The sequence below is a fragment of the Brachyistius frenatus genome, unplaced genomic scaffold, assembly GCF_029030835.1.
Source record: "Brachyistius frenatus isolate BFR_SWC_R1_liver_20210118 unplaced genomic scaffold, ASM2903083v1 Contig_335, whole genome shotgun sequence".
Lineage (NCBI taxonomy): Eukaryota > Metazoa > Chordata > Actinopteri > Embiotocidae > Brachyistius > Brachyistius frenatus.
The window spans coordinates 179904-199938 of NW_027210934.1; positions in this window are offsets into that span (position 1 = coordinate 179904).

A 20035-nucleotide genomic window follows, 5' to 3' on the forward strand; every position below is an offset into this window, starting at 1 on the left:
ACTCCGTCTGGCTTCTTGCTCCACTTGTGTTGTTGTGCAGTAGCTAAAGGTTAGCATGTTAGCTTGCTAAGCTAACCGAGGTGTTGTGAGTGTGGTTCTGATGTTGTTCCAGTTCATCAACATGTGTTGTGCTCTCATTGTTGTGTATTTACAAATACTGCAGAGACACAAACATACTGGATGGTTCAAGCCACACAGGAGAGACGCTCTACCAGAACCAGGACTGTCCTGGAGAAAGAACAGTTCATATCCTAACTTGAAGGAGGTCCAGTCATCGTGGGAGGAGCTCCTCCTCCAGCAGGAGCAGGACACGGCATCATTTCACTTTAACTCAAATGCCTTTCAGAGATTTCTCACTTATTGCCAAGATGACATTCCCTTGATATGACTGAGTGGAGACTTTATGAACGTAGCGTAGCCTCGATCAACGTGAGGTGTTATCTCCACAGCTGGACCCTCAAATTCTCCGTCAGGGGTTCCAGCTTTTCCACCAGATGAGCAGGAGAACAGAGATTCTGCCCAAAAACACAGAAGTGCACAAATTACAGAAGTAGCGAAACTGTGTTTGACATATTTAGAAAGAGTTTCATCACTTGGGCTGGTCCAGCAGAGAGCAGGTTGAGGGTTCAGCTGGAAAAGGTCCCAGTGACCACAACAACAACAACAACAACAACAACAACAACAAACCTCAACAGAAACACATTGTTTGATTTAATGGATCTTTTTGAAACTCCCAAATATCAACATTGGCCTCTAAAAAGCAGCCTCACTGTGACGGACAGGTGGAGATAACGGCATGTCACAGTGAGGGGGAACTCCAAACAGTCATCCTCATCAATATTTACTCTATCAAATAATGGATTCATCGTTGAGCGTCAACCGATATGAAACATCAGAAAATAATGACAAATGTTCAACACAATTTAACTTCTGGCTGTAGTGTCTAAAATACTACTACTAAAGAAAAGCAGCAAATATTCCCAGTGGAGGAGCTGCATCCAGCAAATATTTAACAAATGATTTAAATCATAAATCAATTTAAAAATGTTCTTTTGATTGACTACTAATTGTTTCAGCTCAATTTAATTTATATCAGAATCAACTGAAATGTAACTAACTGTGTCCTATATTTCTATATTTCTATATTCCTAAATTTCTATATTCCTATATTTCTATATTCCTATATTTCCATATTCCTATATTTCTATATTCCTATATTTCTATATTCCTATATTTCTATATTCCTATATCTCTATATTCCTATAGTTCTATATTTCTATAGTTCTATATTTCTATATATTCTATATTACTATATTTCTATATTCCTATATTTCTATATTTCTATATTCCTATAGTTCTATATTTCTATATTACTATATTCCTATATTTCTATATTCCTATAGTTCTATATTTCTATATTCCTATATTCCTATATTTCTATATTCCTATATTTCTATATTCCTATAGTTCTATATTCCTATAGTTCTATATTTCTATATTCCTATATTTCTATATTCCTATATTCCTATATTTCTATATTCCTATATCTCTATATTCCTATATTTCTATATTCCTATATTCCTATATTTCTATATTACTATATTTCTATATTCCTATAGTTCTATATTCCTATATTTCTATATTCCTATATCTCTATATTCCTATATTCCTATATTTCTATATTCCTATATTTCTATATTCCTATATTTCTATATTCCTATAGTTCTATATTTCTATATTACTATATTCCTATATTTCTATATTCCTATAGTTCTATATTCCTATATTCCTATATTTCTATATTCCTATATTCCTATATATTCCTATATTCCTATATTTCTATATTTCTATATTCCTATATTTCTATATTCCTATATTTCTATATTCCTATATTCCTATATTTCTATATTCCTATATTTCTATATTCCTATATTTCTATATTCCTATATTTCTATATTCCTATATTTCTATATTCCTATATTTCTATATTCCTATATTTCTATATTCCTATATATTCTATATTCTATATTTCTACATTACTATATTTCTATATTCCTATATTTCTATATTCCTATAGTTCTATATTTCTATATTCCTATATTTCTATATTCCTATAGTTCTATATTACTATATTCCTATATTTCTATATTCCTATATTTCTATATTTCTATATTCCTATATTTCTATATTCCTATAGTTCTATATTTCTATATTCCTATATTCCTATAGTTCTATATTTCTATATTCCTATATTCCTATATTTCTATATTCCTATATTTCTATATTCCTATATTCCTATATTTCTATATTCCTATAGTTCTATATTCCTATAGTTCTATATTTCTATATTCCTATATTTCTATATTCCTATATTTCTATATTCCTATATTTCTATATTCCTATATCTCTATATTCCTATATTCCTATATTTCTATATTCCTATATCTCTATATTCCTATATTCCTATATTTCTATTTTCCTATATTCCTATATTCCTATATTTCTATATTCCTATATTCCTATAGTTCTATATTTCTATATTCCTATATTTCTATATTCCTATATTCCTATATTCCTATATTCCTATATTCCTATATTTCTATATTCCTATAGTTCTATATTCCTATAGTTCTATATTTCTATATTCCTATATTTCAATATTCCTATATTCCTATAGTTCTATATTTCTATATTCCTATATTTCTATATTCCTATATTTCTATATTCCTATAGTTCTATATTTCTATATTCCTATATTTCTATATTTCTATATTCCTATAGTTCTATATTCCTATATTTCTATATTTCTATATTCCTATAGTTCTATATTCTATATTTCTATATTTCTATATTTCTATATTCCTATAGTTCTATATTCCTATATTCCTATATTTCTATATTCCTATATTCCTATAGTTCTATATTCCTATATTTCTATATTTTATCAACATGAAATAGTGTTGAGCTGCTGGTGTTAAACAGTCTGAGGTCGTTTCTGGAACGTGTAAAACATCTGGTCACAGCAGGAAGGAGGAGTTGGCTGGAGCAGCAGTAGCACTCCTCTCCTCACCTCACCTCTCCTCACCTCCTCTCCTCTCCTCTCCTCTCCTTTCCTTTCCTTTCCTTTCCTTTCCTTTCCTCACCTCACCTCCTCTCCCTCCTCTCCTCACCTCACCTCACCTCACCTCACCTCACCTCACCTCACCTCACCTCACCTCACCTCCTCTCCTCTCCTCTCCTCTCCTCACCTGTCCTCACGTCCTCTCCTCTCCTCACCTCACCTCCCTCTCCTCACCTTCTCTCCTCTCCTCACTTCACCACACCTCACCTCCTCAGTTTGTTACAGGGAGACAGATGAGCCCACATGTCTGCTGCTGCCAGGCTCTTTTTCCTGTGGAGGGATGAGGGAGAGGTTTTGTTTGGTCTTTAGGTAAATGACTGGAAGGTGGAGCTTTCTTTTTCTGCGTGTTTTTTTTACTCGTGTTGGTTTTGGGTCATAATGCATTTATTAAAGAAGAGTGCACTGGCTCTGGTTGTTGTGTTGACTCGTATCTGGATCTGGAATGAACTGCACAGGAGTAAGATTACAAGAGAGGACTTAGACTGAATATACGTGATAATGTTATTTGTTCCTTGGTTCTTGCAAATGTTTCTGAATAAATGCCTTTTTCAGGAAGGAAGGGATTCTGTTTCCAGAAATACTGAAGGGCTTTTATTTTGAAGAAAAAAAACAGGAAGTGAGTTTGCATTAACAGCGTAATGCTGTAAATTCAACAGGGAATGAAGAGAATGGAGAGAACGAGGGAACATAGAGAACGAGGGGAACGGAGGGAAAGGAGAGAACAAGGGAACGAGAGAAAGGAGAGAAGGAGGGAATGGAAAAAAAGGAGGGAACGAGAACAAAGAACGGGTGGAAAGGAGGTAACGAGGGAAAGGAGATGAAGGAGGGAACTGGGTAATGGACGGAAAGGAGGGAACGGGAGAACAAATAGAACGGATGGGAAGGAGGGAACGAGGGAAAGGAGAGAACGAGTGGAAAGGAGAGAACGAGTGGAAAGGAGAGAACGAGTGGAAAGGAGGGAACGAGTGGAAAGGAGGGAACGGGCTAATGGATGGAAAGGAGGGAACGGGCTAATGGATGGAAAGGAGGGAACGAGAGAAAGGAGAGGAACATACGGCCCGCGGGCCGGATCCGGCCCACCAGGGGGTCCAGCTCGGCCCGCCGGATGACTTTGCTAAGTGTGAAAATTACAGAAAGACATAAATTGCATTTCTATGAGAATATGGAGGTTTATGAGTACAAGCGTTTTTTTTGTGTTTTTTTTTAAATTTATCCAGTAATTGCTTCAAAAACAGCGTAAATGTGACATCTGCTCCGGAGGCAGCAGCTCGCTGTGAGGAAATCTGCAGAGGAGATCCAGGGCTGAGAAACAGTGGGCTGATGTCTGAGTTTTTGCTCTTTATGTTTCTAGTTTATTGTAGAAAGACATTAAAATAGGGTTTATCATCCAAAAAACCTTCACCAATGATTTAAACAAAGATAAATATTGTTGTTATGTCTGCGTTATTATGCTATGATCCTACTGGTCTGGCCCACTTGAGATCAAAGTGGGCAGTATGTGGCCCCTTCACTAAAATGAGTTTGACACCCCTGCTCTAGTGGCAGAAAGGAATATAATATTCATGAATACATCAGCCTCACCACTAGACGCCACTAAATCCACCACAATCCTCCTTCAGATGATGGTTTTCTGGTGTGTGTTGATGGCGACATTGTAAAGTCTTTTGGATGAAAGGGTTTCCATTGTGATTGTGGAAGTAGAGAGTCCCTGAGTGTGAGCTGCTCTGATGGAGCGGACCAGCTGAGGCTCTCATGAGATCCGGCTGTACGGCAACTTCATCCAAAAGTGTTTCATCTGACCTCATCTATGACCTCTGAAGCCGGTGACCCTGAACCACTCTTCTCATTAACTCACACCGACCCAACGAACACATGAACTGGGACGTTCGCGTGCACACATGTATGGATACAAACAAATATACATATATGACATAGCACATGTTGATAAAACCTGGTTGTTTAGTGGTACATTTCTCACCACTGTGACATGAAGTCCTGCAGTCAAACTGAAGTTAAAAAGGATGTTTTCTCATGTTGTGTCTACTTCCAGGTCAACTCATCGGTGGAAGGTCGATATAAAATCAGCAGAAGACGTGGTCCAGCGGTCTGAAAGCACTCACCTTCACCCGGTGAGTGACAGACCGACTCGGTGCTGAGAGGGATCCACTCACCTCCTCCACGCTCAATGTGTCATGATTCGGGCAGAAGAAAAACTAATATTATGGTCTTTATACTTCTGTCTTGTTGTTTCCACGCCACATACGTTGTATAAAAAATGTGTGGTTTCAGAGTCCGTGTTGGAACCTGTTGCCTGTCAAAACATAACAAACAAAACAGGTTTGATAAATTCCCAACAAACACACTGTGGTTTGCAAATACAAAACATCATTAACGCGTTTTGTTTTGCAAATACAAGGTGGACATCCCAAAAATACACTGCATGCTTCTAATAGAGTAAATCACATTTGATAGGTATGTTTTGCATTTACAAAGCAATATAGATTAGTTTGTTAATGGTGTTTTGTTATTGTTGGTGAATCATAGGGCATTTATAAAGCATGTTTTGTTTGTTTGTTTGTTTGTTTGGTTTTGGCGGGATATGATCTCTGTTGCTGTTGATGGGAAAGTGTTCAGTGTGAGCACTGTGATGAACTCTGCTGTTCTCCTGGTGTTTGTTGGGACAGTTTCAAGCAGCATGTAACCCCGAAGAGGTTGAATGAAGTGAAAGCTCTCCTTCACTGCTGTTCTGTTATAGACCATAAAGAGACACATGCATCTTTTATTGACTATTGGATCTCTGACGTCCATGTTTTATGTATTTTGTTTTCTAGATGATAAGTTCCCTGTCGCACCGGGAGCTGTTCCACTTGATCTTACTCTTCTTGGCTGTTCTGTGTATTTTGTTTACATGTGTGCTTCAGGTATTACTGTTGTGTTTTTTTTTTAAATTGGGCCGTGTGAGGCAAAAATGTTCATTCTACATGTATACGCTTCTTTAATTGTCCATTGTAACAATCCACACATAACGCAACACTCCAGTAAATCTCAGCGTACACGGGGCCTCCGGGTCACTATTCTAGTGGAGGTGTCACTTTCTGCAAATGGTTGATCCGTAACAGTTCTTGAATTACTCTTGCTAAGGACCGGCGGGTAGAATCAGCGTGTTCTGGGGGACCACCAGGAGCTTTTTCCTTCAACATTACAGCTCCCTGGTTCACAGGGTCAGAATCATTTGTCCACCATGATCGGACAATGTTCTCAATTTATCCTTAATATTCCTTCCACATCATGATCTTTGGGTTGTGACTGAAAGAACAGAGCTGGACATCTACCAGGACCACTGTTCCTTTGTATCACATAGAGCCAGCAGAGTTCAGGGATTTAATGAGGAGAAGCTTCAGGAAATCCTTTGATAAACTGAGAACATGCAGGTTCTAGTCACAGCCACTGCAACTAGGACCAGAAAATATAAGAATAGACTTTATGTACTTCAGAATGATAAACAATCCTGCAAACATACTGTACAAAATCAGTAACAAGTAACTAATGAATGGCAAAAAAAATGAAAGTGCACAGGATGAGAGCAGTAAGCATGTTTTCTGTAATGGTGCAGTGGGCGTGTAGGAATCCAGCCAGGACTGACGGCATGGCATCACTGGGCTCCTTTTCCTTAGCAAACACAGACAAATAGTGGGGAGCAGTGTCTACATTTGTCCTTCAGGTTTCCCAGGATGGACAGCGAGGATTGTTGGCATTCCTCATTGAAACCAAGGACACAGATATTTTCCAGCTCACTCAGCGCCGTGCTGCCACAAGAATGTGAACGAGTCAAATTACAGGCAGATTTCGTTGTCTTTTTTCGATACTCAACATGTCAGCCTTTATTGGCGTGATAATTTTAAATATTGCGATCATGGAGGCTGTGTACTTCCATGTAAGACAGGTCAGATCTGAACCCAGGAACTGAAACTGCACAGTATGTCCATGATGAAACATAATCTACTGAAACTCTAAATGTCAAGCCATGGTTTTTATGAAAGATCCCTGAAGCATCACTATACAGACAAATATCCCAGCATCCCACCCACCGCTGAGCCCACAGAGCGCTGCAGTTGTTGCCCGTGCCTCTAATCTGCTCGACACGAGGGTGGCTTAGTGGCTGAGATCAAACAGGATCATCAACTGTCAGCCTCATGCTTCCCACAGACACGCAGTGACAGCTTGAACAAGAGAACATGATGTGCTGCCCACTGCCTTCAGGAGAAGGCCTGGCACACTACCCCCCCCCCCCATCCATCCATCCATCCATCCATCCATTAATGGGCAGTCTACTGTTTGCTTTTCCCAGTGGCTCGCTAATACATTCATGCCAATCAGTTTTAGATTGTTTTTGTAAATACCAGCAGGCTCCTTTTCACCTGTTGTCCTCATTTAGATTTCTGGCTGCAGAGATGGAACAAAATCCTCTTACAGTCCTGTTACTGCCATTACTTCCAGGCTCGGCTTTTCTACAGCCATCTCAAAGGCAGAACATACGGTATAGAGCTGCACTCTCCTCCCCTGGCTGTGTCATTCAACAAAAGGATGTCATCTAGCTTCAACATACATACTGTATATTCCTCTGGTTCTCTCTGCTCTATTTCTAATGACAAATGTACTCATCTTAAAAGCAATAGGAAATATTCAGCTCAAATATTTTGTTATTAGCAACAAAGACAAGACAGCAGGCTCCTTTTCTGTTGATAATGAGGAATTACTTTTTGTTCCATTCATCAATCAGAACATTTAAAAGCAGAACTGCTGTGTGGAAAACAGAATATTATTCAGAAGCAAAAACAATATGTGCTCTGCATAGCACAACAATCAAAATGCAGCCAGTCAGCAGGTTGAAGAATCTTAGTTACCTTAACTGCCTTCACCCTGCTCCTTCAATAGCAGCTGAAACAGCTCCTCTTCAGTCGCTGTGGCCAGTCTGTCAACAACACATCATGTTCACACTCAGTCACAAAACAGTTGGACAATATCCACATTGCAATCACCAGGAGGACGTGACTGTAATTAGTGGCTACTGTGCTGATTAATTTGGGTTTGGTAGGTATCATGCTATAAAAAGCAGTGATGGAAACATGTGGTCCATTTACATTTAAGTACTGTACTTCAGCACAATGTTCAGGTACTTCCCTGGAGATTTTCCATTGATGCTGCTTGAGATTTATCTAGTGTGCTTGTACATAAAACTGTCCACAAAGTGGTTCAAACTAGCTCCACCTCCAACAGGAACGTGCTGCTTACACACTGATGCCTCAGTATTATTAATATATTCGTGTCATATATATTCACATGTCACTCAGAGGGACCAAACCAGCTCCTCTACTTTAATACTCAAACTACATTTTTCTGCTAATACTTCTGTACTTTAAGAATGCCGGACTTTTACCTGTAATGGGGTATTTTGAAGTTACAGCAGGCTGTAAGATGGTATATATTATAATAGTGTATATAGTTGTCTGATGTCTATAAAGTGTAAACTTTCATGGTTAAAACATATGGGTGTTTTTACATTTGTTAATGTGTGGTTTGAACCACACTCCAAACAGTTTACAAACAATGTGCATTTGATATCTTTCATTACCCTTTGGTAAGTGATAAATCAGAAAAATGTCCCTTGCATCTGGGTTAATAACATAAATAATGTAAAAAATAATCAGATAAAAGCACAGAGAACGGACTCCACATTTAATCAAAATTACACTTAATGTGCTGAAGTTTTATGAAAAATTGCTCATTGTGTTGTCCCATAACAGAATGTCTATACTGAAGCATTACGACTATCTGTATTAACTCTTGGTCATATTTGCCAGGTAGTCACTAGACATTAGTATCAAGATTCTCACAATTACTGAGGATATTTTGATGTCATAGTTAAGTTCACATTTACACTAAAAAAAACTCATAAAATGCATGTGGTGTCATGATATGAAGGTGAAAGCAAGCATATTATGAGCAGAGGGATCACAGAGTGAAAAGCAGCCATCATGTCTCGTGTGTGTCAGAGATGACTGAGTGATGACTCCTGGCCCTCTGATTGGTCCGATGCCATTCTCTGACCTGTGAGTCATCACAGCTATGCACCGCCAGCCTGTCTGTGTTGGATCACACGAATGGGTGACAAATGTGATGACAGACTGAGTCAGTTGGTTATCGTCCATGGTAGGGCTGAGCTGATTTGCTTATCTACCAGTTCCATACTATCGCGATATTTGGGAGCTGGATTCTATATTTATTGTGATAGTAGATAATAGACAGAAGTATTGTAGTGTAATTTGTTAAGATGATTTGTTACACTCCTTGTTAACTCTTTTAAAACTTGACCCATGGGAAAAGGGTGAATCCTGCACTTTTAGAAAGTATGTCATATTTCCAAAAACACATGTAAATCATTCTTGCTAAGCTGTATTTCATCAGTATCATTGCTATAAACCTTTCTGCTCTGTCTTGTTTAATTAAACAGAATTGCAAGCTCTCCAACACGCTTATATTCTTAAATATATTCTTAAATTGAAACACTGTTTTCTAACTGTTAAAGCGGACCAGAGGGAAGGATTAAAGCTGGTCACTAAGTGAAATTAACAGTCTGTTGATGTACAGTTTACAGTTACAGCCGGTGGCAAAAGACAAAGTTTCTCCTCCAGCACTTGCAACAACTGCCTTCACTGCAAAGCAACCCAAAAAAAGGTAAACAGCCTTTCCTAAAAGAGAGCTAGACCATAAAACCATATTGGTGAAGCATTTCAGAGATGGAGAGAACTTTGTGATTGAAGCACTCCATTCAGCCACAACATTAAAACCACTGAGAGATGAAGTGAATATTATTTCCTTACAATAGCTTCTGTCAAGTGGTGGGATATATTTGGCAGGAAGCGAACAGTCAGTTTTGAATGTGTTGGAAGCAGGACCTGGGGGACGTTGACTAGATGAGCGGGTCAGAGTATGTTTAAAACGGCAGGTCTTGTGGGGTGTTACCAGCATGCGCTGGTTAGTTCCCCCAAAAAAGGGGTCCGAGGAAGGACAATCGCTGAACCAGTGACAGGCTCATGGGAAGCAAACGATGGCCCGTTTGGTCCGATCCCACAGAAGAGCTGGTTTTGCATAAATTGCTGAAAATCTTAATCCTGGTTATGATAGAAAAGTGTCAGAATTCACAATGTGTTGCAGCCTTCTGTGTAGGAGGCTGCAAACCTGCAGAGCAGTCAGAGCATGCTGACCCTGCTGAAAACACCTACGATGGGCACATGAACATCATAACTGGACCATGGAACAATAAAAGAAAGTGGCCTGGTCTGTTTTACATCATGTGGACGGGTGCGTTTGCGTCACTTTTGCGGGGAAGAGATGCAGCAGGATGCACAATGGGAAGAAGGCAAGCCGGCGGACTGAGTGATGCTCTGGGCAATATTCTGCTGGGAGACCTTCATATGGATGTTACTTTGACACGCACCACCCATTTCTACAGACCACGCACACCCCTTCATGGCCTCGGTACTCCCTGAGAGCAGTGGCCTCGAGTTTAAGGTGTCGACTTGACCTCCGAATTCCACAGATCTCAGCCTGATGGAGCATCTGTGGGATGTGCTCAAAAAACAATCCACGGGGGGCCACCTCACACTTTCCAGGCCTTAGAGGATCTGCAGCAGGTGTCTTGGTTCCTGATACTGCAGGACACAGTCAGAGGCCTTGCAGAGCCTGTGCCTCGACGGGTCAGAGCTGTTCTGGTGTAATAAGCGGGACTTGCACAATATACAGCAGGCGGTGTTATTGTTGTTGTTGATCACGTATATGTTCGTGCTAGTCTTGTGGGAGGGGCTTAGAACAGAGGGCCTGGTGGACAGGTGCAGCAGGAGGGCTATATTATATTTGGTTTTAGTTCTTGATCTCTGTTCGTTTCCAGGACTGCCTCCGCCAGCTTCAATGGTTCAGAGTGCAGCTCACTAAAGGCTACAGACTGTCCTGGCTCTGGAGCCGTGGCTCTGGTGTGAGTTTGGATCCACACAAGGTAGCTTCGCAGAGTTTACAATTCTACACTCGCTTGATCATATTTATTTTGAGAATTTACTCCTAATTAGTGGTGCATCTTTTACCGCACCCTTCTGTTGGAATGTGTAGAAAACCACGTCGCTCTGTGGCTCTCATTCAAATGTCAGCTGTGACACCAGCTGGCTGCTATAAGTCAACTCTGTGTGAGTGAATGTACGTTATATGTGTCCGTCAAGCGTAACGTCTCCGTATTAACTCCAGATAGAAACTGACGGGGTTTAACAATCTGTCGGTGGGCTTCAGGGCCTGATGTGACTGAAACGTGTATTTATGTTACAACCAGAAAAGAATTTCAGTGACATCTGTACATCATTTTATTGTTTATAACCATACATTGTAAGGCAGCAACTCACAATTGTATCATCCATTAAGCTTTAGTTATTTTCTTAAGTAATCAATTAATCACTTTGTCTATAAAATAACAGAAAACAGTGAAGGGGGGGGGTAATATCATTTCACAAGATGTTGTATTCACATGTATTTAACCAGCAGTCTTAATAGTAATTGTGATAATAATCAGTTTACAGTGAAATATGACAAAGAAAAGCATCAAATTATCACATTAGAGAAGCTGGTACCATCCAATGTTTGGAATATTAGCTTGAAAAATACTAAATCTATAAATTGATTATGAAAATAGCAGGTCTAATCATGTGTACATTAATCAGCAAAGGCTTAAAATCACTTCTATGGAACAGGGCCCAGTATCCTAAAGATACAGTCTGCACATGCTCAGACCCCATTCCCAAAACAGGCCTACTGGAGCCTCCGATAGACCCTCTGTCAACATCACCCAGGTGATCAAAGTCAGTGTGGAGCGTGGAGCCCAGTGGGCAACATACCATGCTGCATCCATTTATCAACCCACTTAATGGGCAGCAGCTGTGGCATCTCACAGTGACCTCTCGTTGGCTGCATGTCATTTAGTCCACTCTGAATGTGGCTTCAATTTATATGCAGCATAACACAGTGTGGGTTTCACATTGGGAATTGAATGTTTAGCTAACGGTTGACTAAAGGACTTTGAATGTCAATGTTTTTGTGTGGTTCTTCTCCACATTGTGGTTATAATAGAATTAGACCAGCTTTGACTCCTGCCCAGATAGTGAGACATGAAACAATCCGCCTGTATGAAATTCATTTTGATATTGTTCTCAATAATACATGTAATTTTCAGAATAAAGTAAACAGCAGCAGTAGTTGTTTTCCATTAATGCTGTTGCTCACATGAGAAGTGCACAACAGCTGCTAAAAGTCTCTCAGGCTCCTGTTTGGCCTCCGTGCCACACATCGACTGAGAGGCTCATGAAGAGGTGTACACATTATATATGGCCATGATCAGAAATCTAACCATAACGGTGGAGCCACACGAAGACCAACAGGTGCTACTGACAAGCAGGTATTTTCAATCTAAAGTGCTAAACACTGTACGCACTCCACCACCCTTAGACCACCCACTCCATCACCTCCCCAGATAGACAGTGACATCCCAGCAGCAAGGCCAGACACAATGTCAGAAGCGATGGCATCAATATCTGCAGACTTGTGTTGGGAGAGCTGAGAGGAGTTGCTAAGCTTCACTGACAGGCTTCGACTTCACACCCTGGCTGGCCATGAGTCCACGGGCATGCCCCGCATTAGCAACGGGCTTTCCCACGATGTGAGAAAGCTGTCAAACAAGTGTGAAGAAGACCTGCGTATACAGCTGGTCGAGAAGGGCGGTTGTTGAAGTATGAACTCAGGTGTCTGTAAAGTCAATGGTATGGTGTACTGTGTCCTGGATTAGCCATTGATCATGGCACATGTGAAAACTCGTGCAAGTCATACATTGGACACGCAGTATGGACACAGCAGCATTTTATACAAATAACATGGAGAGAAATTAGTAAATATCATAATTGATTGACTAATGATTTGAATTCTCGTTTGTATATATTAGTCCTGAAACAAAGATTTGCCTGAACTTTTGAGACAATTTCATCTCCAAAACAACTCATGAAATCTGCACACTCTCAAACTGTGGAAATAGATTTTTAGATGAAGAAACTTTGCACTCATAAAAGTGTCACTTTTACATAAGAGAGTCTTATTTTGTATTTGGAAGAGGGGTTGCTGGGTGATGGTTCAGGAGTTATAATAACACTGTACAAGCCCCTTGAAGGAAATGCTGGCAGTAGGACACTGGATGACACAAAACTCACTGATAATCACTTTAGTGGAGTCGCTGGAATAATGACAAGCTTTTACTGTCATAAGGTTTTAGGCCCTTTTGTTTTTTTAACCATCCAAAACTTTCTCACTTATACAGGTGAACACATTCACATCCACACACACACACACACACACACACACACACACACACACACACACACACACACACACACACACACACACACACACACACACACACACACACACACACACACACACACACACACACACACACACACACACACACACACACACACACACACACACACACACACACACACAAGCCCACATTGTCATTATGTAATGTACCAGTTTGCCGCCCAGTTTGCAGTAGAGGAGAGGTAGGATGAAAGATTCTTGGAGCGACAGATATATGAGGGGAACAGTAATGAGTGGGCTGCAAACCATGACAGCCGGTCGGCTGCAAGTTGGGGAGCGCGAGAGGAAGAGTGAATAAGAGGAGGGGGTTACATGTGGGAGTATACCACGGCGAACATGGGAGGAAGACAACACGTTGCAGCCGCAGCCCAGTTTTATGGAGCAGATGAGCGAATGAGCAAGCAAGCGTGTCTCGTCCAGACACCCACACTGCCTGGGCCGGTGTCCTCCGAGATTAGCAATTCATTGTTACGTCTTTCTCTGTTTTTCTCTCCATGCATTATGTTGTTTTTAATACCATTTCAGGATAAATCCGGCCCTCAGATATTACATTGGCCTTGTTTAAACCCTTCATAATCACCATTCCTACGTATATATCAAACAAAACTTGTCTTAACAAGGGAACATCCAGATTATTATTGTGTACCACCATTGTTTGGATGCAGGACCAGCGTGACAACCTCTGGAGGAGAAAGGGCACTTTAATGATAACGACAAACTCAGAAACTCAAAGTGAACTCTGTTCACTGCTCAGACTTAGTTCAACCGATCATCATCGAGGGTTTTAGAGATGGAAGATGTGAGTCAGTGCTGTAGACACAATGTTGTAAAAATATCTGTCCAAAACGTTGACTCATAATGAAGTCCAGTCCTCTTAATAAACAACCTTCAACCTGCTGGCAGCTGCAGTATCGGTTGGCATTATTTATTCACTTTGTGGTTAACAACTTGGAATTCATTTTCATAAAATACACCACTCGTGTCTAATTTTCATCCGGTTGGTATCCTTGTGCCGCACCACAATCTATGCAGCCATGCCCAAAGCTTATGATGGTGCAATAGTCCAGACAGGCGTCCATGCAACAGGAACAGCACGGTGAAAACGGAAGAGAGGCCAGGAGCACGACTTTATGTCGGTGACATTAGATGTAGCAGATCACTGCTGACAAGTATAAACCCCTTAATTACATGGTTTTCTTGTTGAGCTGCAAGTTTCACTGCTTTTTGGTCATTTTTAACAATGTTTTATCCTCATGAATATATCAGGAATAAAATGTTAATCCCTTATTACAATCTTCATTTGACAGCCACTGACTGGTGTTTGATGTTTTTCACGCGCGCACACACAAGCACACAAACACACGCAAACACACACAAGCACACAAACACACGCAAACACACACACACAAGCACGCAAACACACACAAGCACACAAACACACGCAAACACACACAAGCACGCAAACACACGCAAACACACACACACAAGCACACAAACACACGCAAACACACACAAGCACACAAACACACGCAAACACACACACACAAGCACGCAAACACACGCAAACACACACAAGCACACAAACACACGCAAACACACACAAGCACGCAAACACACGCAAACACACACAAGCACGCAAACACACGCAAACACACACACACAAGCACGCAAACACACACAAGCACACAAACACACGCAAACACACACAAGCACGCAAACACACGCAAACACACACACACAAGCACACAAACACACGCAAACACACACAAGCACACAAACACACGCAAACACACACACACAAGCACGCAAACACACGCAAACACACACAAGCACACAAACACACGCAAACACACACAAGCACGCAAACACACGCAAACACACACAAGCACGCAAACACACGCAAACACACACACACAAGCACACAAACACACGCAAACACACACAAGCACACAAATACACGCAAACACACACACACAAGCACGCAAACACACGCAAACACACACAAGCACGCAAACACACGCAAACACACACAAGCACACAAACACACGCAAACACACACAAGCACGCAAACACACGCAAACACACACACAAGCACACAAACACACGCAAACACACACAAGCACACAAACACACACACACAAGCACGCAAACACACGCAAACACACACAAGCACGCAAACACACACAAGCACACACAAGCACACACGCACACACAAGCACGCAAACACACACAAGCACACACGCACACACAAGCACGCAAACACACACAAGCACACACGCACACACAAGCACGCACACGCACGCAAACACACACAAGCACACACGCACACACAAGCACGCAAACACACACAAGCACACACGCATACACAAGCACGCACACGCACGCAAACACACACAAGCACACACGCACACACAAGCACGCAAACACACGCAAACACACACACAAGCACACAAACACACGCAAACACACACACAAGCACGCAAACACACACACACAAGCACGCAAACACACACAAGCACGCAAACACACACAGGCACACGCAACACACACACACACAAACACACACACACAACACGCAAAACACACACACACAAACACGCAAACACACACACACACAAGCACGCAAACACACGCAAACACACACAAGCACGCAAACACACACAAGCACACACGCACACACAAGCACGCACACGCACGCAAACACACACAAGCACGCACACACACGCACGCAAACACACACACACAAGCACGCACACACATGCACACGCACACAAGCACGCACACACACACACACACAAGCACGCACACACACGCAAACACACACACACACACACATGCACACACACACAACACACACAAACACACGCAAACACACACACACAAGCACGCAAACACACGCAAACACACACACACACAAACACACAAACACACACACACACACACAAACACACACAACGCACACAAACACACACACACACACACAAGCACGCAAACACACGCAAACACACACACAAGCACACAAACACACGCAAACACACACAAGCACGCAAACACACGCAAACACACACAAGCACACAAACACACGCAAACACACACAAGCACGCAAACACACACACACAAGCACACAAACACACGCAAACACACACAAGCACACAAACACACACACACAAGCACGCAAACACACGCAAACACACACAAGCACGCAAACACACACAAGCACACACAAGCACACACGCACACACAAGCACGCAAACACACACAAGCACACACAAGCACGCAAACACACACAAGCACACACGCACACACAAGCACGCACGCAAACACACACAAGCACACACGCACACACAAGCACGCAAACACACACAAGCACACACGCATACACAAGCACGCACACGCACGCAAACACACACAAGCACACACGCACACACAAGCACGCAAACACACGCAAACACACACACAAGCACACAAACACACGCAAACACACACACAAGCACGCAAACACACACACAAGCACGCAAACACACACAAGCACGCAAACACACACAAGCACACGCAAACACACACACAAGCACGCAAACACACACACACAAGCACGCAAACACACACACACACAAGCACGCAAACACACACACACAAGCACGCAAACACACGCAAACACACACAAGCACGCAAACACACACAAGCACACACGCACACACAAGCACGCACACGCACGCAAACACACACAAGCACACACACGCACGCAAACACACACACACAAGCACGCACACACATGCACACGCACACAAGCATGCACACACACACACACAAGCACGCACACACACGCAAACACACACAAGCACGCACACACATGCACACACACACACACAAGCACACACACGCACGCAAACACACACAAGCACGCACACACGCACACACACAAGCACACGCACGCAAACACACACACAAGTGCACACTCAGTTTTTTTTTACTGTCTCAGATTTATATACAAGTCTTGTGGTTTTTACACCTGATTCTGCTTCTTTTTCCTACCTACTATTTGCATGAAGCATGTTGCCATGGCACCCATGAAAGGCTGAGGTCCCCCTGTTGTCACATTCTGTTCAAAGACAACCTGAGCTCTCCAGACTCTCTGATTTTTCTGTATCTCAGTGCATTTATGTCCTTTATGTCTCACTCTTCTGCCCTGAGACTGAAGTCATGTGTTCTCCACAGGACAGCTCACCACCTGCTCTGAAACTGAAAAACAACATAATCTCTACAAAAACCAAAGATAATCAAATAACAAAGCCCCACTGCCAGATGATAATTAATGGTCCATTATATATTATTATATTATCATGAATGGCTCTGAGATGATGTAATGGCCTTAAATACGATCTCTTGAAAATAAAAGCTGGCCTCCGTCATGGATTTTTTTTGTTTTGTTCTATTATTAGTTTTGTTTCAGCGATTTCCTCTTTTTCCCTCAGTGATTTTGTTATTGAGCCAGATGTTGCCTTCCATATATGGTCATCAGACAGGCCCTATCGGGTCATTAGTGTTTGTTTTAGTCACAAATGGTGTGTGAAATATGCTCAACCCCAGGACAGTCTGTAGTGTCTACATACATGTGTTTTTGTGTGAGAGTGAGAACATGAATGTGCGTAAAAACTAGTGGTTCTGCTTTCAATCACTGGACGCAAAAATGACCCTGAGCCAAACCAGCTCTCACAGAACCAGGGAAACAATACACTTTGATTTGAAGTACTTTGATTGGTGGATTGAAGGAAATGTTCGAATGTATTTTGATGAACTGACCTTTATCTCTGGTCTTTGCTTTTTCTCTCCCTCATTAGTGTTAGTTTGCAAGCTTCTAAAACCCAGTTGGATTTTAATGGAAAGAGTCTCTTTATCAGATAGGAGAAACGTTTGCTCACATGTCAGCCAGCTTATTGTGCGATATTTGCAAAGAAACCCCCTACTATAATTATCCAACAGCAAAACGTGTTATCACATATGATGCAAGGGTATTTATTTTTCAAAGTGCAAACCTTCCCACTGAGTTACTATTCTGGGAAAGCTGCAGCAGTAACACCTCATTGTTGGAGTTATAGTTGGAGCTGTTACGGAGACCCTCTCACAGGGCTCTTCCCATACAATAAAGCAATGGGCCTGCACCATCATAATCACTAAAAAATAAGCATGAAGCATATTTAAAATTCATATTTCTTTCCCCTTTTGATATCAGATTTATTTACTGGTACAAACCCTAGATTATTGCCACCAAGTGACTAAACACTCCACATTGGTCTTAATTCAGTGGATATATTTACACCCTTACATTGACTCAAATAAACCAGTAAGTTTAGCAGCCTGTTATTTTAAAGTAATCATTACTTGGGTCCCAACTAAGTTTTCCTCACAGTTTGTGAACCCATTGAATTGTCTATATTTCTGCATAAATATCACCTTAAAAGTCCTTAAAGTAGATAAAGAGAAGCCAAATATAAAATATTATTTAGTCATTTCTTTATTGAGGAAAATGACCCAATTCTGTTTCTAGGCACGTAGCTACAGTGCTAGTGTACTGGGCTCTGAATGAATCCTGCGTGGACAGAGATGGAGATGCGTAGACGCCATGTAGTCTCCAAACATTGTACTCTTCTGTTCTGTGTACAGGCGATCTAAGATGATTGATTCTACACTGACTGAAAACAAAGCTGTGTGAGAGAGAGATGTTTGTGTGTTCAAAAAAAACATTTTTGTGTGAGAATTGCACAACACACAAACACCCTCTCACAATCAGGCAGAGTTGTCAGAGTGCTTGCAGAGTTTGTGGTTACCAAGCTGTCCAGTGCCAGAAGGGTTGTGTTGTTGAGAAATCCTGTGGAAGTGAGAGGACAGGAACTTCAGCCACTGCAACACGGAAGGCAGCTTTCCCCACACTTTCCCCTGCTCCACGGACCCGGCAGGAAAAAGCTTCAATGGGACCGGCTCATATTGTTGCATCTGAGATAAACACTTCAAACTTGCAAAGAGAAGGTCACGTACCTTGGTGTTTAAAAGGAGTACCAAGAATTGAAGGGTAATTATTTTGAAATGTCTCATCTCTCTAGTAAGAAGCACAATGATGAAGTGAGATTGTCATTGTTTTTTCAGGATCCATTCACTGCTGATTGCTCATTAAAGTGGTGACATTGGACGTCTTTTTTTTTTTTTAAAAGGAGCTTCTATTTTTTTGTTCTTTTTACTGATTGTACAAGTCTCCCTTCCTGCCATATTGACCATGAACTTTTAATGTCCTCCAGAATACACACTCAGCACTCTACATACATCACAACATGTACTGCATACTAAAAAGATCATTAACACACGTGACTGACACACGTGGGTCTGATCCACACAAACCTGATCCAAAAACTTATTTAAAAATCAACAGGCTTCATATTTTTATTCATAATATTTATT